At 41.8% G+C, this 27,554-nt stretch overlaps 1 protein-coding gene across 7 annotated transcripts in view; it reads right to left on the reverse strand.

Annotated features, from left to right (window-relative positions):
* SH3GL3 (SH3 domain containing GRB2 like 3, endophilin A3) overlaps positions 1-27,554 on the reverse strand; it is a 165,725-nt gene that overhangs the window by 121,894 nt on the left and 16,277 nt on the right. For 2 of the 7 annotated variants that reach the window (XM_077940160.1, XM_077940158.1), the window contains exon 2: positions 6,159-6,309. The exons of the other annotated variants lie outside the window; for them this stretch is intronic. The gene's annotated coding sequence lies outside the window, so the exon portion shown is untranslated. The remainder of the gene's footprint in view (positions 1-6,158; positions 6,310-27,554) is intronic. 7 annotated transcript variants of the gene reach the window in all.

Below are 27,554 nucleotides of genomic sequence, written 5' to 3' on the forward strand. Positions count from 1 at the left end.
TCTAAAAGTCCAGCAATGAAGAAAAGAGTGAGACACGGGAGGCCTAAGGGGAGACAGAGTCAAGGGGAGGATTTAAACAATAAGATTTAAACTTGCTAAATTGTAACCTGCATGGACCTTGGGGGACTGAACAAAGGAGTTCGAATGTGGGAATAAAGATAAGAGACAAAAAAATATGTTTGGAAGAAGGGGTCGGGGGCACCTTGCCTCTAGTGGAGAAGGGCCCTGAGCTTTACAAAGCTCTCTGTATTTATTGATAAAAGAGATAGCGAGAAGAGGGGCGTGGAAGAAGAGGTCAGCTGCTCAGGTCCAGAGGTCCAGAGTAGGCTTGCAAGACTGCATTCCTTGAACAATAGGCTCTAGATGACCCAGTAGATAACCTCAAGGTAAGTGTCAGTAAAGGAGAGCATGAAGATGGGGGGATGGGCAAGAAGGTAGGACTAATACCATGGGGTCTTGGGGCTGTAAAGGGTCTTCAAGAGCCATGACAAAGAGTGGAAGAGGAAGCCATTCAAGAACATAATAAAGGATTAATGACTTATCTTGAAGCTGAAGCCATAAATATGTAACATTAGCACAATTATAAGATTTTCTCCAGCAGTTCCTGGCAGCCCCTGGATAGGAGAGAAGACAGATGTTAGAGGGCTCCAAGGCTTGAGGTTGGCAAAAGACATAGGAAAGATAGTGGAGGGAGCAGTTTGCAGGGGTCTGTGAGAAAGGGAGCTGCCCTGCATGGGATCTGGGCAGGCAGGAAAGGAAGAGAAGTCCTAAGATATCCAGCTTGGGGAAAAGAGCTTCAGGAAAAGAGCCAGGCCTGTCAATACTGCTGAGCTACAGGACAAATAGCAAGTTGAGTGGAACTTTCCTCCTGACCTGGAATCACAGTTAAGGTCTGAAGCTAATGACTGAAAGCTCACAACAGTCCACAGTCAGAGTCACCGACAAGTTTCTAGCCATGATGCCAGCTACTACAGCACAACTTTCCAAGAGGTGTCAAAACTGGTCCCCTGCTCTTACCACTCCCCTGCCTCCCACTCAATCAATATAAGAGAGGAAATCAACATAAAGAGAGGAAAAGAAGGACCCTTCAGTGTGACAAGAGTGACATGTAACACCTAAGCCAGAAAGACAAGGTTCAAGTCCCAGATCTGCCAACTTATAAACCATGTGATGTAGGGCTATATATATACATCCACTCTGGTCCTCGGATTCCTCATTTATAAAATGAGAATAATGTCTACTCGAATTGGTTATCACAAAGATTAAACCAATTAAAATATTTAACATTCTTACAACTGCACTATGTAAATATTAGCTATTTTTCTTTTTCTTTTCTTTTTTTTTTTTTGAGACATAATCTCACTCTGTTGCCCAGGCTGGAGTGCAGTGGCACAATCTCAGGTCACTGCAACCTCCACTTCCTGGGTTCAAGCGATTCTCCCACCTCAGCATCCCGAGCAGCTGAGACTACAGGCACACACACCACCATGCCCAGCTAATTTTTGTATTTTTAGTAGAGACGGGGTTTTGCAATGTTGGCCAGCCTGGTCGTGAATTCCTGACCTCAAGTGATCCGCCCACCTCGGCCTCCCAAAGTGCTGAGATTACAGGCATGAGCCACCACACCTGAACTATTAGCTACTTTTCTTATTCCCTCACATTCTCATAGGAAACTGATGAGGATGCTTTCCCTTTCTCAAAGCCAATTCGGAGGGACTCCAAGAAAACCACTTGCAAAGACTAGAGTTGCCTTCAGGGAAGGAATACCATTCTCTATGGCCCTCAGAGGGTATGAAAGAAGACTCCAGTGGTTTCCCTGAGTCAACAAGAAGGTGCAGGTTGGGAGAGCAGCAGGAGAGGAGCCATGGCCTGTCCAGACAGCTTCAAGGGTAAGGGAAACAGCACCAGGAAAAGAAGGTGGGACTATATACCACAGATGGGACCACAGGAAGACACAGATGCCACACCAGGAGAACTGGGGGGATCAGAGCAAGACTAGGAACCCCAACACACCCTCCGCAGGTGGGAGACACATAGAACTAAGCCTCTCCAGCTGTCCTTCCTGTGCCCAGCACCAAGGGAAGGAGCATCTGGAAAAGGGAGAGGGAGGAGGTGCACACAGCCTGACCACAGCACCCTCTTCCGCTACCAGCAGCCAGGATCCCATCTTTGCCCATGCTGCTGAGGACAAACTGTCAATCAGGGTAGAAACTGATGTTTTCAAAACAAAAAGGGGCCAGGTATGGTGGGTCACATCTGTAATCCCCGCACTTTGGGAGGCTGAGGCAGGCGAGTCACTTGAGGCCAGGAGTTCGAGACCAGCCTGGCCAACATGGCGAAACCCTGTCTCTACTAAAAGTACAAAAATTAGCCAGACACGGTGGCACGGGCCTGTTGTCCCAGGTACTTAGGAGACTGAGGCAGGAGAATCACTGAACCTGGGAGTCAGAGGTTACAGTGAGCCAAGATGGCACCATTGCACTCCAGCCTGGGTGACAGAGAAAGAGAGAAAGACTCACCTCAAAAAAAAAAAAAAAAGGGACTAAGTCATACAGAAATAAAAAGGTTTTAAAACTTAAACATGGCAGGAAATACGTGGCTCCAGTCAAAGGATTCTCAAGAGTCCTACTCCACAGAAGCAGAGAAGAATTTGCTTCAGCACAGTGGAAAGCAGTGATTAGCAAAAATAAAACCAATTCCTATGTATGTGCAGAGCTGAGACCTCTCAATAAATAAGCCAAATATAAAAGATCTTCAGGCTGCAGGTTCTCCATGGTCACCCTCACTCAACCTGTTCCAGTGACCGAGCCCATGAGAAACTAGCCCCGTGGGCACAGGCTCATTCCCTCCAGTGGCTGAGCTCTGCTATTCCTCCTGCCACCCAAAGCCTGGCATAGCTGCAGCAAGCCTTGGGCAGGAGACCCACCCAAACCTGGCCCATGCATCCAGTATGCAGAATTAGGCTTCTGCCCTAGTTTCCTGATTATATCCCAGCTTCCCTCTGGAAAAGTCCTGGCCATCTGGCTAATGCCCTAACAACAACTCAAGCCTTCTCCAATCCTCTCTCCCTGAGAACTGAACTCTTCCCCTATTGGATCCCTCCCAATTGAAGTTTCTATTCTTCCTCTTAGAGCCATGGTGGCACTCCCTCTCCCAGTGGCTGCCCCCATTATAATACCCCTGGGGTGTTTGGCCAAGGCCAAAGTCACAACATCCTCTTGGATATCCCACTAGAATTGCTGAAGACTCTTTACAGGAGAAGCCCCACAACCTGGCCTGACCTCTGGTCTCCAGGCTTCCCCTCCCTGCCGCCCAGCAGTTCTGGTACTTAACAGTCAAGACCACATGAGTTATGATTACATGGGGGGTTACAAATTGGAAAGTTGCTGCAACAGAACCAGAGGAATAGCTCAGGGCAGGAGCTCACAGGATGGAATTTAAGAACTCAGGTTAAAGCAGGTCTGGGTGGTGCCAAAGCTCCAGTCTGGCTATGGGATGAGTGGATGTAATGGAGGAGGTGAAGGTCACCAGCATGGAGGAGGGCCATGAACTAAGACACTAAGGACTCACTTGCTGAGCCACGGATCCCCCAAGACAGAGCTGGTGTGTCACAGTGACATGGCTGGAAAGAGGATCATTTAATCTTGCCTCAGAGGAGGGAGACCAGAAAGGTGTACATGTGTTTTTTTTTGTTTAACATTTTACTATGAAAGATTTTAAATATACCACAAAACCTTTGTAATGAACCGCCATGTCGCCATCACCCAGCTTCAACAGTTATTAAAGTTTTGCCCCCCTTATATCCCCTGGATCCCCTCCCTGGTGCCCCTCCACCACCACCACCACCACCACCACTGGATTATTTTAAAGCAAATCACGGACATCGTTATCATTTCATTTGTAAATACTGCAACATGGATCTCTAGCAGATAAGCACTCTTTTTTAAAAAAATAACCAAGAACCAACAATCAAACCTAAAGAAATTAAAGAACAATCTTTAAAATCATCTAATATTCCATCTATGATCCTGTTTCCATATTAAACTCATAAATGCCTTTTGACAGATGGGTTGTTTGAATCCAGATGAAAATAAGGTTCACTTGTTGCACTGGATTGATTTGTCCCTGTCCCACTTTGGTTTCTCCTAGAAACTGACCCGGAGGCAATGATTTCAGTGCAAATGGTTTATTTGGGAGATGACCCCAGTGAAACTGGTAGGGGAACCAGAAAATGAGACAGTGGGAGGAGCACCAACAAAGGGTGCATTACCGCTGGGGGCAAATGAAGCTCAGTCTCTCTGGGCAACTCTGGAAAACAGTGTGGGGCATCACTGAGAGTTTTCCCAACCCTGGGGGTAGAGGGAAGGAAGCTGGGGTATTTGTCCACCAGCTCTCCACCCATCTTTGGCCCAGCACTGCTTCCAGAGACATTAACTCTCTAGGTCATTAATTCTCCGGCACTCTGCTCCACTTACCATGTGTAATCTTGGGGAAAGAATAAATGCCCTCGGGGAAAGGGTCACAGGTGTTCCTGGCACACAGCCTCCAGCAAGCTGTAGAGGTAGAAGTGGAGTGAAGGTAGGCAGAACATCAATTGCATCTGCTACAGTCCCTTCAAAGTTTCTTTCATTAACACCACTTCCCCCCCGTCTTTTTTTTCCCATGTATTTACTGAAGAAATGTGGCCTCTTTTAGAATTTCCACATTCTGAATCCAGTGGATTTCATTCCCATAGTGTTGTTTGATATGAACCCCTATCTTCCATACTTTTTTTTTTTTTTTTGAGAAGGAGTCTTGCTGTATCATCAGGCTGGAGTGCAGTGGCAATCTTGGCTCACTGCAACCTCCGATTCCCAGGTTCAAGCAGTCTCCTGCCTCAGCCTCCTGAGTAGCTGGGATTACAGGTGCGTGCCACCACACTCGGCTAATTTTTGTATTTTTAGTAGAGATGGGGGTTTCACCTTCTTGGCCAGGATGGTCTCAGTCTCGATCTCCTGACCTCGTGACCCGCCAGCCTAGGCCTCCCAAAGTGCTGGGATTACAGGCATGAGCCACCGCGCTGGCCCATACTTTCTATAAATTAAATAGTTGGAAGATTGATCAGATCACAATTCTATTTTTTGGCAAGAAACCTACAGGTAAGTCTGTGTCCTTCCTAAACCACTACATAGGAAGTATGGGCTTCTAACAACTAAAGGTTTGCCCGGCTTGAAAGAAGCTTGAGCCCCCTCTCATTGGTTGGTTATGTGGCTTGATTCAGCATATTCCCAAGCCGACCAACTTCTTCCGCATGCCATGGAAGCTGGACAAACATGAAGTGAACAAGTCAGGCTCTGTGTCATTCAAAGCCTTGCCAGCAGATTTCAAGCAGGGTTTGCTTGTGACTTGGAACAAACATCTGAAGATGGCATTGATTCTTCCACTCCTTACAGCACCTTTCAAACACCAAGCCCCTTCTGAAACCAACTTGTACACCAGAACAGTGCAAGACCACGTGAATTTCTGACTTTGGTTGTCAGATGTGTGAATCTATTTACACTTTAGCTACCACGAATTCCAAAGCAGAGAGGTGTTCAGATCTTCTAAATCTTACCTATATCATTTCACAAGAAAAGTCTGTCTTACTGCACTGTAATGCAGACAGTGCAGGCAAAAAAAGAAAGCGAAGACTCTTGAAGGAATGCTAACATTAAATTTAGAGGACAATTCGGTCCAATGAAGTGTTTCATACAAAAGTGACAAGTTGAAGTTCTTTAGCCATCGGTATTTAGGAAGGAGCTTCATTGTATTTTGGTTAATTTTCCAAGGTCCTTTCCACTTGCCTCCAATCAAGCTTTTTGCAGAATGGAGTCCACACTGTCCAATTCACTCATTCAAGAGACACTTACTGACCAGGTGAGCTTAGGGACTCTGTCTCCAAAATATACACAAGGACTTGTAATGTCTTACTTTTCTCTGTACCCACAGGCTTTTCCGACTGTCCCCAGCACACATTAGACGTTAGACATTAGGTCTTTGTCAGTCATCACTCCTTGCTTCCCACTTTTCACCATGAAGATCTACACCTTCTTTCAGTGCTTCTGTGCTGATGAGAATGGCTTTTCCAAGTTCATTGTTCTTCCCCAACTACTCCCCTTTAACATTTTCCCATTTATTACCTGTTGGGATGTCCAGGTAAGGCACATATTAGCTGGTTTGCATATTATCCCAGCAAAGATTCAATCCATTCATTCATCTTCTGATTTAAGAGAGTCCTCAATGTCTATGACACTGCTCATTGGGAAAATGGTCTTATTCACTTAAAAGCTCCTGACCAGTATGTAACTAAAAGTAAACAAATTCCAAAGGATGATATTGCCCTTGTGAGAGCTTGGTCTGTTTTCCCTGATGTGCAGGTGCTATCCTGCCCAGGTAAAAAGCCGGTGACCACTGTCATATACTGTGCTAGGCTGAACTAGGTTGTAGGGGGCCAACTGTGACATCACAGAGGCAATGCATCACTTCAGGGCCAAGGAAATGAGCACTCAATTCCTGTTTGTCTTCAGGGCATCCTTTGCCCTTGGTGGATATTTGAGACTCACAAATAACATTTCCTATCCATGACATTTACCAGAAAAAAACAAATTGTAATCTGGCCACCTTGGCTTCCTCTCTGAGAGGAGGCTGAGCCCTCCTGATGAGTCCTCAGTGTCCCTCTGGCATTTACCCACCAGTGACTGGCATATAAGAAGTCACTGGGACAATGCAGTGTGTAAGAGCAAAACCTCTGCTAATGAGGGTCAGCAGAAAACAAAACAAAACAAAACAAAAAAATGCAAAATCACTAAAGGGGTAGTGTTAACAAAATCCCACAGCAGAAGGAAGCCAGTTTAGACCCACAGAGAAGGGGAGTCCAAACGCCAAGCGCCGAGACCCCTAAGGGGCCCCAACCTCATCCATCCCCCTGAGGTCGGTTCCCACACAAGGTCGTCAACCTCCTCCCAATCTCTTAGCTGACCTCTGTGGGCCATACAACTCTGTCACCAACGATGCGATTCCCCCTGCCTGGCAAAAATGCCCAGGCCACAGAGACAGTATTTGGTTCCCTTTTATCCATCTATCTATCTATCAAGCATCTATCATCTATCATCTATCTGTCATCTATCAGCTTCTGACAATTCCTACTAAACTGCACCAACAATAGGCACAAACTTGTCCCACAGGCTGTTCTCTATTCCCTAAATAGGCCTAACTTCCCCACCTGCATTCACCTGGAAAGGTTCAGCCTCTTCATTTTAGAGATAGAGGCCCAGAGGGGTTAGTGACTTTCCCAAGATCACACAGCAGAAGCAGGCTGAAATCCAAAAGTATTGTGCCCTAAGGACACTGGACTATTTAATACTAAAGGATCTTTATGTTTTTAATTATAGAAGAATAATGTCATTTGCAAACATAAACTTGCCCTTGGGCTAGCAAATGCTGGCTATGGATGGGGTAACAGTTCCCGCAGGAGGTGGGGTGGTTAGGGAGAGTCCTTACCCCCATCAAAGGAAGCAGTAAAGATCCTGGAAAAGCAAACCGGATGAGGATGGAAACGGGAAATGGGACCAGGATGGGGAAGTGAAGGTTCACAGCAGTTACTCCTGGATCATGGAAATTTGAGGTGGTTTTTACCTTCTTCCTTTAGGTTTACTGTGCAGCTTGAGTTTTCTTCACATGTAGGTATTCATTGACATGAATAAGAAAAGCAGATCAATGAGCATGATTCCCAGAGTCAAACCCAAGAACCAGCCTCATGACCTTCGAGTCACAAAAGATGTAACACCTGCCTGTCAGAATGTAGTCAGAAGAAATGAAGCCTTCCATAAACTGAAAAACAGATGGCTATCTATTACAAGGCACCCATTCTGCTACACAAGCTGAGCTGCCATAAGCTGTTAGCACAAGCAAAGCTGGACTCTCCGGACCCCCATTCAACCCTGGTGCACAGCACTATAGCTTCAGAACTATCCAGAATCTTTGTCCAAAAGCCAACACTGTCTTCTGGGTCAGGGAGGCAGATCAGCAACAGTGCCTGGATGCTCACTTAAGTCCCATGAAAACTAATAAAAGTGAAGGGAAGGGGTAGCAGCAGTTATGAACAATAAAACGTTGGCCATATGCCCGAATCAGAAGGATCTTCTACTGACAGGAAGGAATTCAGATGTATAGTCAGTGGCTAGTGAACATCAGCCACAAAACCCAAAGTGGCTGCAGAGGTAGCTAGGCAGGGGGTGACAACTGTGCCACATGGAAGGGAGCACACCGTCCTGCAGCAGATTTGTGTACTTACCATATAATTTTCCAGCAGGCGGCTGTCAAATCACCAGCTCTCACCAACTCAGGATAGGAGAGTTTTCCCACGCATGGAAGTAAAGTGTATTGAGGAAGAGGCGTCTTTTTCTAATTCATGCAAAGAGCACCACATTGGCTAACAGTGACCCACAGACACCCTGACCCCATGGACTGCTCCTCCACAAAAGCCTCAAGGAATCCCATCCAAATGACATAAGCACTCCCAGGTCAAGTCTCTTGGTCTCCCCAATAACTTTAGTTCCACATTCATCACAAATCTGCAGCTCCTAGGCAGGAACTCAGCCTGGTGCACAGATGCCCAGGCTAACCGCATTATGAGGCATGCAACCTCCTCACCAGGCAGGTATATGGATCCATGAAAGACTGGTCAGAGCCAGCCTCGGGTTCTGCAGGACCCACATCTATTTTTTATTTATCAGAAATGGATAGTGAGAGAAGAGGCCAGACACAGTGGCTCATGCCTGTAATCCCAGCACTCTGGGAAGCCAACGCAGGCAGATCATGAGGTCAGGAGATCAAGACCATCTTGGCCAACATGGTGAAACCCTATCTCTACTAAAATACAAAAAAAAAAAAAAAAAAAAAAAATAGCCAGGCTTGGTGGCGAGTGCCTGTAATCCCAGCTACTTGGGAGGCTGAGCCAGGGGAACCGGTTGAACCCAGGAGGCGGAGGTTGCAGTGAGCGGAGATCACGCCACTGCATTCCAGCCTGGCAACAGAGCAAGACTCCGTCTCAAAAAAAAAAGAAAGAAAGAAAGAAAAAAAAGAAATGGACAGTGAGAGGAGAGAAAAACTGTCAGCCAAAAAGAGTTTCCTGGGATGGGCCGCAGACCAGGAATATCCCATTGGCGGTGCCACCAACTCAGCCCCTGGCCTCAGATATGAGAAGGCATTGTGCCAGGGTCAGTGGTACACTGTAAATAGCCAGTGTATCATGTCCGTGTGTCAACACTAGGTCTATTCATGGATAAGGAAGGAGAAACACAACAGTCTGATGCCTATGACCAGAATTTGAAGCATAAGAGGACAAAAACAGTTCCTCAAAAAAAAAAGCAAAAACATTCCTGCACATAGATTTGTTGCAGGAAAGTATAGAAACTTCTTTGGGTTCCCAATAGAAAATAAGGGCACATTCCCCCAAAATAGTCCACATACCAAACACAAGAGGCAAACATATCAAACAGTAGACTGAGGGAAAAAAGAGACTGCAGAGAAAATAAAAACATGGTACCCAAATTATAAGACATGCAAGGCACAGAGGAACACACTGAAGACGAATAAGAGGAAACAATCAGGCCAAGCTAAAAGATGGGACGACTGAACTAGTCATGTTATCAAATTGATGTCATTGCGGGAAAAGAACAAGAAGGAACAAGAAAGAAAAAAACAGGTAAACTGGTTAAAAATTCTTCAAGATTAAAACATTTAAGAATAACCCAGCAATTCCACCAAGGGTATATACTCCAAATAATTGAAAACAGGATGCAAATACTTGTACATGAGTATTGTATGGACTGAATATTTATGTCCTCCCAAATTCATTTGTTGAAGCTCTAACTCCTAATATGGTTGTATTTGGAAGCAGGGCTTTGGGGAGGTTATCAGATTCAGAAGAGGGACAAGGGTAGGGACCCCATGATGGGACTGGTGTGCTTATAAAGAAAAGAAAGAGAAGCCAGAGTGCTCTCTCTCTCTCTCTCTCAGAGTGCTCTCTCTCTCTCTCTCTCTCTCTCTCTCTGCCATGTGAAGACACAGGGAGAAGGTAGCCATCTGCAAGCCAATAAGAAGGCCCCTTCCAAGAGCCAAATTTTCCAGTGCCTTGATCTTGAACTTCCCAGCCTCCATAACTGAAAAATAAACATCTGTTATTTAAGCCACCCAGTTTCCAGTATTTGTTATAGCAGTCTGAGCTGACTAGGGTAAGTATTCACTGCAACACTATTCCCAATAACTAAAAGGGAGAAAAATCCAAATATCCACAATGGATAATTGAATAGACAAATTATAGTATATTTATACAATGGAGTATCATTCAGTCATGAAAAGGATTAAATACTGAAACAGGCTACAATATGGATGAATATCAAAAACATTGTGCTAAGTAAAAGAAGCAAAACACAAAAGGTCACATATTGTACAATTCCATTCATATAAAATATACAGAATAAGTAAATCCACAGAGACAGAGGATAGATTAGTGATTCCCAGGAGCTGGGTGGAGGGGGAAATGAGGAGTAACTGCTTAAAGGGTATGAGGTTTTACTTTGGGTGATGAAAATGTTTTCAAACTAGATAGAGATGATCATTGTACAACACTGTGACTGTACTAAATGCCACTGAATTATCCATCTTAAAATGGCAAACTTTATGTTACGTAAATTTCAATTTTAAAAAAAAGCAGTATAAGAGACATAACTACCAAATGCAATGTATGGTCTTTGGTTAGATCCAGGTTTGTACAGGCTGGCCATAAAAGACATTTGGGGAAGATTAGGGAAATTCGAATATAGGCTGGGCATTAGAGGACATAAAAAATCATTGTTAGGTGAGATAATGGTAGCATGGTTAAGAAGAGAAAGGCCCTTATTTTTCAGACGTGCATACTGAAGTATTTGAGAATGAAATGTTATGTGGTCTGTTAAAATGCTTCAAGAATAAAACAAGATAAAGCAAAGATGGCAAAATGTTAACATCTGTTAATCTATGTTATGGGGTAGAGGTACTCATAGTATTTTTCTCTTTAGTTTTCTGTATATATATATAATTTCTCATAATAGGAAGTAAAAAACAAATCCACAGGGTAGCCAGTAAAAAGTAAACTTCTGGCTAGGCATGGTGGCTCATGCCTATAATCTCAGCACTTTGAGAGACCAAGGAGGGAGAATGGCTTGAGCCCAGGAGTTCGAGACCAGCCTGGACAATACAGGGAGACCCAACTCTATAAAAAAATGCAAAAAAAAAAAAAAAAAACTAGCCAGGTGTGGTGGCATAGCCTGTACTTCCAGCGACTTGGGAGGCTGAGGCAGGAGGACTGCTTGAGCCTGGGAGGTGGAGGCTACAGGAAGCCACGATCATGCCACTGTACTCTACCCTGGGCAACAAAGCAAGACCCCACCTCAAAAAAATAAATGAATAACTAAACTTCACACACTTTACAATGCTAAAAAATGCAATCAATGGAAAAAGAGGAGAATTCAGAAACGGAGCAAAAAATTACCTAAAAACAAAAATCATCGCAAAGAACACAACACTTTTTTGTTATTCTTCCCAGATTTGTTAAGGCAACTACATTAACAGATGAAGGAACACGGAAGAAACATCCAACCCATGTATAACTATTTCCTCCCAAAATAAAACTCACACAAATAGTATCCAAACAATAAATAAGCACTTACCAGAAAAACAACTTTCCTCAGTTGAAAACAGACTTTTTCAGTTTGCATGGTTCATCGTATATTAAGCAAAATCAATGGAAAGAGATTCACTGTTAGACATGTTCTGGTGACATATTTTAGCCTCAAGGACACATAAGGAGTCATCAGAATTCAAAGGTGAGAAAATAGGAGAGAGAGAGATTATCCGCAAGGGAATACAAATCAGGATGGCCTCAATATTTACCCCCAACACGAGGTTTTGGAAGATAATGCAGCAATATCTACATTTTAATATTTAAACACTTGTGACTTTAAAACTACTATATTAAGAAACATTGTTGTTCTCAACAGAAGGCAACCAAAAAAAATGTTTTAAATATGCAAAGTCTCAGAAAACATATGGTGTACCCTTCTTGAAGAATGTACTTGAAAATGTGCTTCATGTCAGAGACAGCTGGAAAACCTAAGAACTCAAAATGGCAAAGTGAGCATCAACTAAGTTTAATATAAATGCATGCATAATTTATAACAGGATCATGAAGAGAAATACAAAAGAAAATCACTGAGGTTATTTGTGAAATGCTGACTTGAATAGTACTAGATTGGATTGCCAAAAGTCTCAGGAAATGGAAGAAAAGAAAAGACATACAGAAAAACAATCAAAACAAAGAAATGTGGGATTGTCTATCAGGAAGAGTGAAAAAAAAAAAACTATTTTTACTGACTTCACCAATTTCATAAATATAGATTTAATACGGATTTTTAAAAAACTTAATAGGATCCACTACTAGAATTAGAAATGGCATAACTATGATCCAAACAAAAGTACAAGTTAAAAGTAAATGTAATGATAATGTAACAAGAGACAGAACTGAAAGCAAAAAACAAGGAAAACGAAACGGCAGATGACAAGACATACCACTATGTCAATAGTACATATGGTTTAGATTTCCTCATTAAATAATAGGCAAAGACAATCAAAATTGGTTCAAACATAAATTACCTGCTCCTTAAAAACACTTTAAAGTAACACCATAGTATTACACCAAAAGATGAGGGCAAATGTGAAGAAAAAATTAACTTAGGGGGCAATATTTGTATCATTCTGAGTATAAGAAGACAGCAGAAAACGGGGTTAAAGAGGGTCACTTGAGATTGCTGAAAGATACCATCAGTAGTGGAGCCTTGTAAACACTGAAGCTTTTGCATCAAGACATGGTAAGCCATTAAAACACACAAAGATGACAATAGGCTCTTGATTCAAAACACAGATCTCAGTCCTTTTCTCTCTAGCACCAACATTCTCCCTGGAACGGCCATAGGACTATAAAACCGGGAAGTATCTAGATCAGCTTTACAAACCAGGACAACTCCCAACTACCTGGCAGCAGCTTTGGGAAATTTCTGAAAGACAGAAAGCAGGCAGGAATTCCTAAGGATTGATCTCACTGGTCATTCTGGCATACACGGTGGGACATAAAAAGGGCCATGGGGGTGGGAATCCTACAGATGCCCCTATCAACAGCACTTGTGGTAGTTACTGATAAGGGTAGCATGACTTCTCTAACTTTGGGCAGACCCACAAAAAGAAAAGGAACTCTTGGCACAGCAAGGAAAGAAGCCCTACCAGAGATTTCCTCTGGCTGCATCTATTAATTTCTATGAATATTGAGTGTCTACTGTGTGACAAGTACTGGGGCTGGGAACACAAAAGTAAACAAATCACACAGGAAGCCTGTCCTCACCATGACGGTGCTATCTAACACATAGCCACTGGCCACATGTGGCTTTTAAATTTACGTTTTAATTTATCAAAAGTAAATACAAGTTTAGAAATCCATCTCACTTGCACTTAGCCACATTTCAAATGCTCAGTAGTCGTGCATATTGAGTGGCTATCATACCAGGCAGCTCAGATCCAAGAACATTTCCATCAGCACAGAAAGTTTGCATTGGGCCACACTGGTCCAGAGCAAGGCCCTCCATTTGCAACCTTCCTTTGAGAAAGCTAAACTATCAATCTGAAGCTCTCCCTTCTCACCCTGTCTGGGCTAACAACAGACTATATCTCACCTGCTGAAACTAGACACACTAAAGTCACTTTCTTTGAAGAGCACAGGAGAAAATAATCCAACACATGAAGAAACTCAGTCATTTAAAATAAGAGAACCAATTGGAGAAATCAAAGTAAGTATGACCATAAGAAACAAACTCATAGAAGGCAAGGGAAGGAAAAGTCAAAACAGTGCACTGATTCCGATTTCCAGGCTGGATTCCTGATGACATTGCCCCCTGGAAGAAGGAAAAATTGAGATCAAGATTTCTATTCCTAGAACAGAATTGTTCACACTAAAAATGGTATAGCATAGAAAAACCAGCTTGCATATCAAAGGAAACCAAATCAGAGACTTAGAAGGCAAACTTGAGAAAATTCTCTCAAAACTTAAGAAGGCTCGGCTGAGCGCGGTGCCTCACACCTGTAATCCCAGCACTCTGGGAGGCTGAGGCGGGTGGATCACCTGAGATCAGGAGGTCAAGACCACCCTGGCCATGATGAAACCCCATCTCTACTAAAAATACAAAAAATTAGCCTGGCATGGTGGTGCGTGCCTGTAATCCCAGTTACTCGGGAGGTTGAGGCAGGAGAATCACTTGAACCCGGGAGGCAGAAGTTGCAGTGAACCGAGATCGTGCCACTGCACTCCAGCCTGGGCAACAACAGCAAAACTTTGTCTCAAAAAAAAAAAAAAAAAAACCTTAAGAAGGCTCAACAGATTAGTATGTTTGTAGAAAGAAAAGAGATTTGGAAAATAAACCCTGGGGAAGGCAGTATACATTAATAACAAGATTTCCACTGGTATAGAAAAGAACAGAATGTATAAAAAGTAAGGTCTACTTTATATCCCCAAAAATGGATTTAATTTGTGACAAAAACTGCAAACTGTAAAACAATACACAAAAAAGCTTGCAACAACCACAAAGGATCAGGTAAATAAACCATTACAAGATACATGATGATGGATTAATATATTTAATATATAAAGGTAAATTTGAAAATGACAATTTAAAAATGGAAAATATCAAAAGGCAATTCACAAAAGAAATGCAAATGATCAGCACATACGTAAAATCAATATATACAAATTTTTTAAATAGATCACAAGAGCAAACATTTCAAAAGATTGGCAAGACCCAGTGTTGGCAAGGAAATGGCAAACTCTGACAGAAACACTATTGGTGAGAAGACAAATTGCTTATCTTTCTGTTAAGTAATAAATTGGAAATGACTCCCCCCTCTTTACTGCCATCTTCTTTTAATAAGAAAATTTAAAATGACTCCTTCCCACAACAGATTTCAGTGCCTCTCTAGTGGTTTTTTGTAATATTTACCTTTCAAGTAGAACTGTCTCCAGTAGAAAATATTAAATCCAAGAGCACAGCCTTTTGGAGAGAGAAACAGCAAGAGTAGCTTTCTTTCAATGCAACCCAAATTACATATTTCTCTGCACATGTCAAAAGAGGTGTTTTGTCAGGGGAAAAAAATGATCAATCCTTTAGTCTCCAAAATCTTTGTACAGGGTTAGGGAATGAAGTTCTGCCATCATAATGCACCACTGTGCTCTTTCAGATATATGATTAAAGATTGCATTGTTTCCTTTTGCCAACCTGAAATTTCAGCTCTTAAGAAATATTTTTGCCTGGTTTAATGTAACTCAAGTCAAGTACAAATAAAGCAAGCCATTTCTAAAGAGAACTAAACCAAATCAGCAGGGAGAAGTAGCAAGTTAAATGCGGCTCCACCTCAATAAAACAAAAATGACAAATTACTAGAAATCCATTACCCACCTAATGCCCTAGTGTCAAATCTCCTGATTCCTAAAGTCATCTGTTGAAAAACAATTTCAGCAAATAATTATTTCAGCATGTTTCCACTCCCTGTGATAGGAATTATTTCTCTCTTTTTTTTTTCTTTTCTTTTTTTTTTTTTTTTGGAGACAGAATCTCTCTCTATCCCCCAGGCTGGAGTGCAGTGGCACGATCTCAGCTCACAGAAACCTCCCCTTCCTGGGTTCAAGCGATTCTCCTGCTTCAGCCTCCCGAGTAGCTGGGATTACAGGTGGCTGCCACCACGCCCGCTAATTTTTGTATTTTCCGTAGAGATGGAGTTTCGCCATGTTGGCCAGCCTGGTCTCGAACTCCTGACCTCAGGTGATCCACCCACCTCGGCCTCCCAAAGTGCTGGGATGACAGGCGTGAGCCACCATACCCATCCAGCAATTATTTCTCTTAATCCAAAAAGAACAGACAGGCACCAGGCAAGAAGGCACGCACCAATAAATGTACAGCTGCCTCTCAATATCCATGAGGGATTGGTTCCAGGACTCCCATGGGATACCCAAATCCTTGAATGGTCAAGCCTCTGATGTAAAATGGAGCCACACCTGCATATAATCTATGCACATTTTTGCATATATAGCACTTTAAATTGTCTCCAGATTACTTATAATAACTAATATAATGTAAATGCTATATAAATAGTTGCTATTCTGTATTGTCTAGTGAATGATGACAAGAAAAAGTCTGCACATGTTCAACCCAGATGTTTCGATGTTTTTCTCAAATTTTTCTGACCTTCTTTTGGTTGACTCCACAAATGTGGAACCCATGGATACTGAGGGCTGGCTGAACTTCCAAGTTGTATTCCACGTCAGCCACTGTGAGAGGCACAGAGCAGAGGGGAGGCCCGAGCCTTGCAATCCTCCCAGGCTCATGCTGGCCCCACAAGGTAACAACTGTGTGATTTGAAAAGAGTTGCATAATGTCCGTGTGCCTCAGTTTTCTCATCTATAAAATTGGGAGGGCAGCATCTTCTTCATAAACTGTGAGAACTTTATAAAACCTGTAAAGTATGCTGGGTACAGGGGTGCTATTTTATTTTTAGAACAAACAGTGATAAAAATGGAGTTTTGCCATTATTTATTATAACAGTGTAGAAATATGAATTTATATTAACAGACTCCAAAGGAACAAAAAGATGAAAGTAATAATTGAAGGGTGATAGAATTAAAGAGGATGTTTTTAACCCTAAAATAGATTGCATTTTTGTTGTAACAGTTTTCAAATAAATAAAAATTGGGGAAATAATTTGATGCCCAAAGAAACAACTAAGTAGTTTCCATCCAAAGAATCTTCATCTTATATCACAATAAACACGGTAAATTTTATTACACTGACAAAGAAGCTGAAGAAACTCAATGAATAATCACAAAATAATAAAAATTAGCATTTATTTGGCAATTACAACATGGCAAGCATTCTACCAAGTGCTCTACACATATCAGTTCAATTCATTCCCATCACAAGTCTGGGAAGGAGGTATTATTATTATCTTCATTTTAGAGATGAGGAAACTCAGGCATAATAAGTAGTGTGCCCAAGATCACAGAGTGGGTAGGTGGCAGAGACAGCCTTCCACCTTAGACAGGGGGGCAGATGCTGTCAGTGCCCCACCGATGGCCCCAGGACTCACTTCTACAAGATCAAGTCTGTTACTACAAACACCTGCAAATTTCAGTCTGGAGGCCTTTTTACCCCCTAACCAAAGGAACAACATTAGCCCATGTGCCAGGCAAACTGGAAGTGCCAGAGAGTTAACGTCCCAGAAGCACTCCTCAGCCAATGATGGGCAGGGCAGTTGGTGGATAAATCCCCCAGCTTCCTGCCTTTGCTGGGATAACTCTCTGGTGGCTTCTATGCTGTCCGTGAGAGTTCCCTAGGAAGAATGAGCTACAGTTACCATCCACGGTAAGTAACTTGATTAATAGTGCACCTTGATTGGTTTCCATCTCCTCCCCGTCTCTCTCCCTACTCCCATGCTAGTTTTCCTGGGATCACTGCAAGAATAACATCAACACCACACACACACACACACACACACACACACACACACACACACACACTCCCTCTACACAAATCAAGGTCTGCTTACAGTAGAGCACAAACCAAGAAAACAAGCTGCACAGCCCAGTTATACTACCCCACACTCTAACCATCAGGCTATACCTACTATATGAATGAAACAACAGGGGATTCCCCCTTCAGAGCCAATCCCAAATATATCAGCCTTTAAAGGGTCCTGAAAATATGCACCTGGTCCTTACATCATAAATTAAGTGCAGACCTTAGTTCATGCAGTACGGAAATGTGTGATACCATGGAGGCGTAGAAAGGATTTGAGAGACATAAGTCATCACCTAAGCAGGCTTTCTGCTCCCCAGGGACCCAGAGAAGAGTAGAAAGAGGACATTTTTAAAGACAGTTGGTTTATACAGATGAAGCTTGGTAACATTTGGTTTTAAGAAGCAGAATTTCATTTTCTGTTCCAGGCAGGAGGTCAGTGCAGAAAGTTACCAGCTAGCATTTATTATATGTTTATTGCAGGCCAAGCCCTGTGCCAAGCACCTCACGTGCATTAGCTCATTTAATCCCCAAAGTTGAGTCCACCATATTGGAGCTGCTCTTTACCCTAGTATATGGAAGAGAAGAGTGAGGCTTACATAGGATATGTGACTTGTTCACCATCACACAGCTACCAAAATGGCTGAGCTGGGAATCCAGCCAGATCTCTCTGATTCTGAACCCAACTCTTAACCAATATGCTAAATGATTACTATACTAAAGCTCCCATTAATTAAACCATATATCATGTATAAAGCACCTAAGATACACAATTTCTAAGCTTCAGCACAACATTACAAGTTAGAATTGAGCCAAACACTTTGTAAGCGGCACAAACCCATCAGCCCTTTGAGGTATTAACTCCAATTTGCAGGTAAGAAAACTGAGGCACTGAAAGACATTTCTCCAAAGTCCCCAGCAAGTGCCAGTGCAGACAGCAAACCAGACTTAGCTCTCCCCACCTGGCTGGGGCTTCCAGTTCCACTGTGCTCTTCATATTACCTGCAGAAAGACACTATCTCCTCCTCTGCAATCCTTGCTGAATCCCAAATCTCTGTGCTTAGACGTAACTATGACTCATGTACACCTTCTACCTGCTCAGAGGAAGCCCAACAGTTGCTCTCCTGTATGTTCAGCCCCTGCCATGATCTGCAAGTTCCCCTAAAGTCCCATCTTCTCAGAATTACTAGACCTTGTCCCTTCAGCTTTTGGTTTAATGAATTGGCCCTCATTCTCTGTTCATTCCCTGGGACCCATGCCATCTCCCTCACCCACCTCACATCCACATACTCTCACTGCTGAAAGTCTCCCCAAAGAGGCCTAAGTGAGCAAATCCATAGCCCTATCAAAATAAAAATATCTCATGGATTATATCTTCTTTTACCTAAGTCTATGCGGCTTTTCATTCTCAGAGAAGTAAATCAAATAAATCCAGTCATCTTTGTTGCCGCAAAATCTACGCTGGTCTTCTGATAGTACACTCCTTATTTTGATGACAAACTCCAAAAAATTTTTCAATTAGGACAATTTTGGCTGATTTACATTCAAAAAGAACCCCTTCTAAGTCTCCTAAGGAGAATAAATGCTCCATATTTCTTTAAGTATGCATGTCTGGCAAATCAAAAGGGTACCATCTGGTTCACATAATTTCTGCATAGAATTTCTGAAAAGGCTATAGAACATATATGGTCCACGCCTGCTCCAATAGACGCCAAAACATTCCATTGCTATTGTACAAACTGACTGAAGTTAACTGAGGCTAAAACTGGTCACGGTCCTTTTAAAAGAATATGAAGATCAATTAATTCCCTCAGAACACAGCTCACAAATTATAATCTACATACTTATTTGATTAAGTCACGTGAGAGAAGAAAGATAAACATGAAAATGACATCACCCCCAAGAATAATTTTCCAGCTCTGGGAAAAGTAAGTAGAGAATTGGCAAGAAAAGCAAATTGGGACTCTTTCAAAATGAAGTGAAGGAGAAGGCAAGATGAAGTTGGAATTATTAAAACAAGAAAGGAAAGATGATAGAAATGAAGTAAACCCAGCCAGGAGAGCAAGCAGTGTTTCCCTGGTGAGAAATTACAATGAAATGCACAGCAAAATGCCAAACAACCTGCAACCCAAAAATGCTTCTTGAGTTCCTCCATCTAAGTAAATGAGAGTCCCCATCCTAGTCAACATATCACGGTCATTCTTCCCCAGTACTGTAATATCTGGCTAGAAGAGTTTGGTGTGGGACAGCCAAGTGAGGCATTAGCAGAGGTGACTTTTTGGTACTTGTATCTCCTGAACTACAAAGTAAGAATGTATTCCAGAGTGAGGCCCTCCCCAGGTCACCAGGATGAAAAAGAACTGTTAAGCATTGAGGATCCTCCAAAAATGCACAACCAAACTGCATATTCAGACAAAACGCTTCTAGTGTTCTATCCAGGGCTTCAGAAGCATGCATACCACCAATTCCCCAGACTTATAGTTCAGAAAAACTGTTGGCAAACTTTTTCTGTAAAGGGCCACATAGTAGTATTTCAGGCTTTGTGCTCCATGCAGTCTCTTGTTACAACTACTCAACTCTGCCCTTGTAATACAAAAGCAGCCACAGTCAACATGTAGGTAAATGAGCATGGCTGTGTTCCAATAAAACTTTATGTATGAACACTGAAATCTGAATTTCATGTGACTATCATGTGTTTTAAATATTTTCATTCTTTTGATTTTTTTCAACCATTAGAAGAAACTATAAAAACCACTCTTAGCTCACAAGCTGTACAATAAAACAGGCAGTGGGCCATATCTGGCCCACAGGCCAAATTTTGCCAACCCTTGTTTTAGAATATTCTATGTAATACAGAGTGTAAACAGGTGACATCTGGCTCCAATGAATGATGAAAGCACCTCAAATGTATATAAGGATTTAGATTCATAGGAAAGAGGCTAGAGAATTAGCAACAGATTTATTTCATGCAACGGTGACAAATACAAACACAAATATTTATCTCATGCAATGGTAACAAATACTGTACTGTACTTGCCTTGGAATCACACAAGCCTGCTCTCGAGTCCTGGAAAGACCACTTTCCAACTGTATAACCTTCAGCAAATTTTACTTGACCTTGCCAAGGTTCAATTCCCTCCTTCGTAGGAGGATAAAAATAATACTATTTTTATCTATTTTTTGATAGTTATACTACTTGATATACTATTTGACAGTTTATACTATTTTTTGATAGTTATTATGAGGATTAAATGAGACCCTTCCACTCAAACACTTTGTATAGCATCCACTACATCTGCAAAATAAATCTAACCAGTATTATGATCAATACTTACCTAATGGTTGGTTAATTGCAAAACATTTTTCCTGGATATGAAGATAAAATGTTTAGAAATCCTGACTTCTAATTATTTATTTATAAAAGACAAAGCTCCAAACAAAGTAGATGCCAGAGTTAAATACAAAAACGAATACAATAAAGAAAATTTTAATTTTGGTGCAGCATCCCAACTCTTCAGCAATCAGTAGTCTACAGACCTCAGATTTCTGTGCGCTGTGAGTGCAAAGTCATGAGAAAAGAATGCAAGCATTCATTGCTTCACTCAGCAAGCATTCCTCAAGACTTGTATAAGCAGCATCTGGTAGACAGGCACAGGAAGTAACCAAAATAATTTCAATACAACAGGTGACAATTTGTTTTAGGCAATGACTGTTTTTTCTTGCAAAATGCACTTGGTGACCTCAATGTGAATAGCAGAGATCCAGGATGGGTAAAATTCAAGAATGCTAGTTAACTTTGTATTTATATATTTATTTATTTATTTATTTTTGAGACGGAAGTTCGCTGTGTCACCCAGGCTGGAGTACAATGGCGTGATCTAGGCTCACTGAAACCTCTGTCTCCCAGGTTCAAGCTACTCTCCTGCCTCAGCCTCCCAAGTAGCTGGGATTACAGGCACACACCACCACACTCGGTTAATTTTTTATATTTTTAGTAGAGACGGGGTTTCACCATGTTGGCCAGGCTGGTCTCAAACTCCTGGCCTCATGTGATCTGCCTGCCTCGGCCTCCCAAAGTGCTTGGATTACAGGTGTGAGCCACTGTGTCCAGCCTGGTTAACTTTTTTAAAACAGATGTTTACAAAAAATTATAGTGTTATATATATAGTTATATTACAGTTATATAAATTTATAAAAATAGGTTTTATGATGCATCACTTTTACATTGAGCTAAGGCTCAATGAGACCACCAAGAATGGAATTATATCTGCCTTATAACATTCTAGAGAATACCTATTCTTGCATCCTGTTCTCAAAAGATTCCTAAATAGGTCATTACAAGCAAAGCACTCCCTCCATCTCATTTCTTGCCAGCCTTTGCTCAGCCTACTTGTGAGGCTGCCCACCCATTTCAAAGCCTGCCTTCTGCTATTCTGCCCACCCAGCATCGACAAATCTGTATCATGACTTGACAGCTCTCTGCCCTTATCTCCTATCATGCCATAGCTCTCACATTCTGCCAGCCAAGCTCCTTCAAGGGATTAACACAACAGTACATGGACAAGCGCTCAGTTCATTACTAGCCAATCTGCCTTCCAATAAGGTTTACAGGAACATCCTCAAACAAAAAGTCAGGAATTATCTCTACAGAGACCACATGCAGCTCCTGAGCAAATACTGGCCACGCTATGGGTGAGCAGGTAATTTCCTTCCACTATTCAAAATTGAGAAAAAGGCAACCTGAAGATGAACTATCCAAGCAATATACGCTTACCTAACACTCTGGAAAAAAAAAAAATGTGCCAGCCATTTGGCAGTGGATCATAATAATTAATCACACGTTTCTTTGGCCTGCACAGCTTTTTAAAAATTTAAATTAATTGCCAATATTTCAAAACTAGGACATTTCATAGAAAATCTGGATTTTTAGCATCCCCGCTCCAAAAAAATCAAGAGGATCTAGGCAAAGAATAAGCTGAAGGTAAATAGAAGTAGGACATTCAGGCCCCAATTCACCATCACCGCTACCTGCTGAATGTTCATTCGACATTTAGCATATAATCACTGCACAACTACTATGTGCCAGGCAGTGTTTGAGGGACTTGGGATACCACAGGGATAAATAGGACAAGAGATTATCAGACAGTAATGTCTGCTAAGAAGGGATTTAAAATTGGGTAGCACAGAGGACTTCTGCTTCAGGGATGACGGAGTAGATACACTTTTCTCCATTCCTCACACTAACTACAATTTAAAACCCTGGGCATTATATAGAACACAAACATAAGACGACTCTGAAAGGTGGACAGAAGAAGGCACACCAGCTTGGGACCCTGGGACCCAAGAAAGGACATGGTCATGGGTTCCCTCAGTTTTATTTTTCCCTCAGGTGTCCAAGATTTGGAGCTGAAGAAGCCAGCAACATGGAAATACCCATGGGCATAAAAAAAAGTCCCAACAGGCCGGGCGCGATGGCTCCCGCCTGTAATCCCAGCACTTTGGAAGGCCGAGACGGGCCGATCACGAGGTCAGGAGATTGAGACCATCCTGGCTAACATGGTGAAACCCCGTTTCTACTAAAAATACAAAAAATTAGCCAGGCGTGATGGCGGGCGCCTGTAGTCCCAGGAACTCTGCAGGCTGAGGCAGGAGAATGGCTTGAACCCGGGAGGCGGAGCTTGCAGTGAGCTGAGATCCGGCCACTGCACTGCAGCCTGGGCGACAGAGCGAGACTCCGTCTCAAAAAAAAAACAAAAGCCCCAACAAAGATCTGCTGTCTCTAGCCAAGGGACCAAGCAAGGGGCAGCCTAAGAATAAAGAAAATATTTAGACAGTAACTGCTCTACTCCAGCCACACACCACAAAGAAAACAAAATGTGGCCGTACCCCCATCCACACCAGCAAAGGATGAATGGGAGCCCAGACTTCTACCCTTGCCAGGCTGAAATGAGGTAACCAACAGTCCCCTCCCCTCCTCACCCCTGGGGCAGTGTCAGAGAAGGCCAGTAGACCCATAAGGCAGTAACAACACCCACCCCCGGGCCCCTGCACCTTTGGTGGTGGTGGAGAGCATGTGGGGAGCCTGAACTTTCGGCTCAGTCAGCAGTAATGAGGTGCCCTTCCTCCTTCCCACTGCGGTGATGTCAGAGGATGCCTAGTGGAGAGTCAGAACTACCTGGTGGTAATGAGGCTGCCCCTCCCATGGTGTCAGTTGAGGCCAAATGCAGAGCAGTAACAAGGCACTCCTACCCCTCCCAACCAGAGACCTGGAGTGATGGCCTAATGGCCGGAACTCTCACTCCCCCTCAACAATAATGAGACCTCACCTTGAGTGTCAGTGGAGTCTGAGAGGAGACTTCCGTCACCTGGAAGTAACAAGGCAGTGCCCCTCATGTCCCCTACCAGAGCAATGTCAAAGAAAACAAGCAAAATCAGACAATTTAATTAAGATCCAGAGTCTCATAATATCATAGCCCCAAATGCCCAGATGTTAATTTAAAAAAAAATCATGCCAAGACCCAGAAAGATTTCTAGTTGAATGAGAAAAGACAATCACTAGATGCCAACACCAAGATCACAGAACCATTAAAATGATCTGACAAAGTTTCTAAAGAAGCCAACAAGCCACTGTGAAGATGCTGGCAGCAGTGAAAAATAGAAAGTCCTAGCACAGAAATGGAACATATGAAGAAGAGCTAAATGGAAATTTTAGAACTGAAAAATATAATAACTGAAATAAAAAATTAGCTTATATCACACCCACAGAATGCAGAAACAGAAAAAAAAAAATGTCAACTGGAAGATAGAACAATAAAAATTACCCAATCTGAACAACAGAGAGAAAATAAACTGTGGGGAAAAAATGAGAAAAAGAACAGAGCTGCAGGGACAGGAGGCACCACAACAAAAGACCTAACATTCATGTTATTAGCATTCCAAAAAGAGAAGGGAAAAAAAGACAGGACTGGTAAAGCACTTAACAGTGGTTGAAAACTTTCCAAATTTGGCAAAAGACAGCCTACAGATTCAAGAAGCTACGGAAATCCCAAACAGGATAAAGCAAAAGAAATCCAGCAGGGCACAGTGGCTCAAGCCTGTAATCCCAGCACTTTGGGAGGCCGAGTCGGGTGGATCACCTGAGGTCAGGAGTTCAAGATGAACCTGGCCAACATGGTGAAACCCCGTCTCTACTAAAAGTACAAAAATTAGCCAGGTGTGGTGGCATGCATCTGTAATCCCAGCTACTCAGGAGGCTGAGGCAGGAGAATCGCTTGAACCAGAGAGGCGAAGGTTGCAGTGAGCCAAGATCACACCACTGCACTCCAGCCTGAGTGACAAGAGCGAGACTCTGTCCCCCTCAAAAAAAAAAAAAGAAAAGAGAAAAGAAATCCACACCAAGACACATCATAGTCAAACTTCTAAAATCTAAAGACAAAGAAAAAATATCTTGAAACCAGTGAGAGAAATGACACGTAACCTACAGAGAAAAACAATTTGATTATAGCAGACTTCTCATCAGAAATCACTGTTAAATGAAATACTGTAGACAAATTTAATCGAGTTTATTTGAGCAAAGGGCAATTCATGAATCAGGCAGCACTCAGAACCAGAAAAGGTTCAGAGACCTCTGTCCAGTAGTATGACTAGTCAATTTTATAGGCCAGACACAGAAGCAAAGTCATGAAACCACTGGATTGGCTACAGCTAGGCATCTGCTTTATTTGAGCCGGGTGTGATGAGTTACTTGCCTTATTTGAGTATAATCTAATCAGCTAGCTGCCTGTGATTGGCTGAAACTTGGCTGTTTGTTATAGTTCTAAGTTAGCTTTTAATTTGTTTACATACTGTTTGGTTGTCGTTCATCAAGTAGAAACTCAAAGAATGAAAACAGCCTCAAGGTAATAACCTCCTGCTTATTTAATTTAACCTTACAAAAGCCAGGAGAAAGTGGCAGAATATTTTTCAATTGCTTAAAGAAAAGAACCATCAACCCAGAATCTTATATCCAAAGTAAATATCCTCAGAAATGAAGGAGAAATCAAGATGTCCTCAGATGAAGGAAAACTAAGAGAATTTGTTACCAGCAGACCTACCCTAAAAGAAGGGCTAGAGAAGGTTCTCTAAACTAAAAGTAACAATAAAAAACAGAATCTTGGCACATCGGGAAAGAAAAAAGTACATGATAAGCAAAAGTATGGGTAAACATAACAGACTCCTTTCCATACGTATTCTAAATTATATTTGATGGTTATAGCCCAATTATAATACTGTCTAATGTGTTTTTAAATGTATATAGAAGAAATATTTAATGAAATTATATTATAAATAAGAAAGGCCAATGGAAGACAAAGAGAGGTTAGTTTTCTGCACTTCACTTGAACTGATAAAATGATGGCATCAGTAGACTTTGATAAGTCTACGGTATGTATATATACACATGGTATATATACAGTGTATAATAAGTTCATTGTCAGCCATGATAAATGCAGTACAAAGAGGTGTACTCAAAAACACTATATAAACCAAAATGGAATACTAAAAAATTTCACCTAACACACAGGAATACAGGAAAGAAAAGAAATTAAAAACAGAGTAACAAACAAATGAACACCCCCAAAATAAAATGGCAGCCTTTAGTGCTAACATATAAGTAATTACATTAAATGTAAGTGGTCTACATACACCAGTTAAAAGGAAGACAGGCAGAGTAGATTACAAAGCATAACCTAACTATATACTGTCTATAAAAAACAAACTTCAGGCTGGGCTTAGTGGCTCATGCCTGTAATCCCTGCACTTAGAGAGGCCAAAGTGGGCAGATAACTTGAGGTCAGGAGTTGAAGACCAATCCTTGGCCAATGTGACAAAATCCTATCTCTACCAAAAATACAAAAATTAGCCTGATGTGGTGGCACATGCCTGTAATCCCAACTACTTGGGAGGCTGAGGCAGAAGAATCACTTGAACCCAGGAGGCAGAGGTTGCAGTGAGCTGAGATCACGCCACTGCACTCCAGCCTGAGTGATAGAGTGAGACTCCGCTCAAAAATGCAAACAAAAAACTTCAAATATAGCAACATAGGCAGGTTGAAAGTCAAAAAATGTATACAGTATGCAAGCATTAATCCAAAGACAACAGGAGAAAAGAAAAAGAAAGTAGGATTGGCTATATTAATATCAGATAAAGTAGACTTCAGAGGAAAGAAAATTATCAGAGACAGAGAGGAACATTATATGACAATAAAAGAGTGAGTGCACCAAGTAGACATAGCAATCCTAAATGTGTAGGCATCAAACAGCAAAGCTGCAAATTATGTTAAGCAAAACTGGTAGCAATGAAAGAAGAAAGAGACAAATCCATAATATAGTTGGAGACTTATCTCAACAATTAATAGAACTAGACAGAAAATCAGTAAGGATATAGAAGAACTCAGTAACACTATCAACCAACAAGAGCTAATCAATATTTAGATGATTTATTTGGAACACTCCACTCAACAACAACAGATACACATTGTTTTAATGTACCCATAGAACATATACCAAGATAGACCATATCCTGAGCCATAAAATAAACCTCCAAAAATTTAAAAGAACTGAAATCACACAGAATGTGTTACATAATGACAATGAACTCAAAGTAGAAATTGATAATAAGAAAAATCCCAAACCCTTGGAAACTAAAAAAAATCTTCTAAATAGTCCATGAATCAAATAAAAAGTCTGAAGGGAAGTCAAAAATACATTCAATTGAATGAAAATTAAAATACAACATACCATAATTAATGAGGCACAACTGAAGCAGAGATAAAAGGAAAGAATATAGTACTAACTTTGTACATTAGAAGACAGAAAAGGTCTCAAATCAATACTCTCATTTCCCTCAAGA

This window comes from Macaca mulatta, chromosome 7 (genome assembly GCF_049350105.2).
Source record: "Macaca mulatta isolate MMU2019108-1 chromosome 7, T2T-MMU8v2.0, whole genome shotgun sequence".
In the NCBI taxonomy this organism is placed as follows: domain Eukaryota; kingdom Metazoa; phylum Chordata; class Mammalia; order Primates; family Cercopithecidae; genus Macaca; species Macaca mulatta.